We start from the raw sequence: 2500 nt of genomic DNA, 5'->3' as shown, positions 1-2500 counted from the left end.
GTGTATACATTTGCTTTCTGCTTCAGTTCTGTGATAACTGACTGAGTACTAATCACTTGGATTCACGTGTCTGGGACAGCTTAACATTTGCTTTGCGTTGTGTTACTTGGGAGTTTCGTTCACAGGTAGAAATAATCATGCACATTGAAACATCTTTCAGACATTAGTAGCTAGTAGCATATGGCTGTTCCTACAAACTAATTTCGTCAACCCAGCTTCGAAAGTCTTCCCCGCCCTAAGAACTGTTTCATAACCAAGAGAAGCTTTAGTTACTGGACAGTGGAGGACGATATGAGTGGAGGACGATATGATTGCTGGTCTCTGGAGCTGCCTGACATTTCCGTAGGCATCACTGTTCCAATTCTTCATCTGCCCATCTTTGATGCAGTTCTGCCATAAGAGGCGATTTGAGGACACCCAATATTTCCTGGCATTGTGGAATGCAGGCATTCTTTGGAGGGATATTTTATGATATTTCCTTCTTTTTGGTGTTTCCCTGTTCCACATTCCTCTCCACGCTGAAGTCTACCATTTTGTTAGCTTCATATATTGATTGACTTCATAAAAATGGTCACATATGGGCACAACTTAGACTGTAAAGTGAGTGCATTCATTTTCCTTTCAGGTGCATTTTGCTCTCAGTTGACCATTCCTCCCAATCGGTCTCTTCCTTTATCATAGCAAAGTGAGTGACCTCTGTCGTTTTCAGTTGCCGAACTGATCAGGAATCGAACGCGAACGATTTATCTCGGAATTAAAAATCTTTCCGTTTTATATCAGCAAAGGGAATCAACACACGTAGTTTCTTTGTTAATGGTTTTAGAACACCTTTTAGATTATACGTTTTAATTAAATAAATGTATGAATAGTAATGTAAAGGTTTTAGGTTACACGTAGTTTTGTGTGCTGGTATGCTTCATGTGTTTGTTGTGAGTAAATTACAGAAATGCACAGCTTCTATAACACACTTGTTATTCGCGAACTGGAACCGAACGGAGACGAAATTGAATGCACTCACTTCACAGCTTAGGAGCATAACCGGCGACAATGCAATTCCCCCCCCCCCCCCCCCCCCCCAAAAAAAAAAAAAAAGTTCAAGATTACATATCGTTTTGTATGTTGGTACTTTTTAATGTGGCGGGTCGGTGTTGTGAGTATTTTTGTTAAACGCTTTTGTATGAATATTACAAGCTACACTTCAAATATCTGTTCTTTTCTGAGAAGAGGAAAAGTCTTTAAAAAGCGGTTGGTTTACCACAATATCTCCAGGATGGTGTTTACATTGCAGATCGTCGTTTTGTGGTCAGTACAGTTTGTAACAGATTATCTCTTGACCACTACAAATATTATGTATAAAATCCATTGCCTCAATACGGTATTATTTCGTAGAAGACTTGATACTCAAAACTGAACCTACAGACAAAAGTATGAGACTTGGGTTCAGTGTATGTTGTAAAACTCGTCCTTCAAAAATCGATCTATTAAAATGACCCTCGTCCTGGCAAACTCTCAACCCCGGGACTTCGCGACGTGTTTTTCTTTCAGAGTATGGCAGATTAGATATATCTTTTTGAAATGACAAGACCAAAAATTCCACAATTCTCGCCATTTTTACTGTAAAATCACTATTTGGAATCTTAATTCAGAAAAGTGAGTGGAGAGGCACTTATGTTGATAATATCAAGAAATGAAGTGAGTTGGAAATGTCGGAAGACAATAGAGAATAAAAATTTCGGGGCCGCGATTTGAGCTCGAACTCGAGACCTTAGTGGTACGATAACTCCGCTTGTCCGGGGAGAGCGTAACTCAACTGTGTGGGCTATCCTCTATCCACCTCTCCTCAAACACGCGACCTTACTGGTACGATTACTCCGCCTGGCCGATGAGAGCGTGAGTTGTCGTACCAGTAAGGTCGCGGGTTCGAGCACCCATTGCCGTAACGTAATTTTTATTCTCTATTGTCTTCTGGCACTTTCCTTCTCATTTCATCTCTTGTTATTTGGAATCGTGTTACACTGACACGACACCGTCTTTCAACTTTAGGTCACTTATGATAAATCACTGGTTCAATTCATAACATTCACTTCTATATGTTAAGCGGACATTCATAATTTATGAAGAAGTGGTGAAATGAAGATAATTGAAATCTATAGTTTATTTAACAATGTCTACGTGAACGAGATTTTGGGCCATATGAAGATATGTGTAATTTCATTACTCTTTACACTTGAAGACTTTGAGGAATGTATCTTTGTATTCTCTACTCATTTTGTAAAAGATAAAAATGTTGAAGCTAGTATTAATGAATTCAAGAAATACCATAAGTCTACGCATTAGTTCGTTTATAAAAGGTTTTACAAAACCACCAAACCTTAAACCAGTTTTCTCGTACAATGCAAAACATGCGATTGGAAGGAAACAAATTACGAACAGTGTCATCAAGACAGTGATCATACGCATAACTTTTGCATCTTTAGAAAACTGAGGTCCAGTTTTCTCG

General features: G+C 38.9%; 1 protein-coding gene across 1 annotated transcript in view; it reads right to left on the bottom strand.

The window, feature by feature from the left end:
- Nucleotides 1–1107: 1107 nt before the first annotated feature.
- The window catches only part of LOC144973019 (uncharacterized), a 30277-nt gene continuing 28884 nt past the window's right edge, over nucleotides 1108–2500 (bottom strand). The window contains exon 2 of the transcript XR_013645467.1: nucleotides 1108–2500. This exon is cut by the window's right edge and continues 773 nt beyond it. The gene's annotated coding sequence lies outside the window, so the exon portion shown is untranslated.

The sequence above is a fragment of the Berghia stephanieae genome, chromosome 5 (genome assembly GCF_034508935.2).
Source record: "Berghia stephanieae isolate SIO BIC M18660-M18661 chromosome 5, UCSD_Bste_1.3, whole genome shotgun sequence".
NCBI classification, from domain to species: Eukaryota; Metazoa; Mollusca; class Gastropoda; order Nudibranchia; family Aeolidiidae; genus Berghia; species Berghia stephanieae.
Note: the sequence above shows the minus strand (reverse complement) of the source record. Positions and strands in the feature narration are given on the sequence as shown.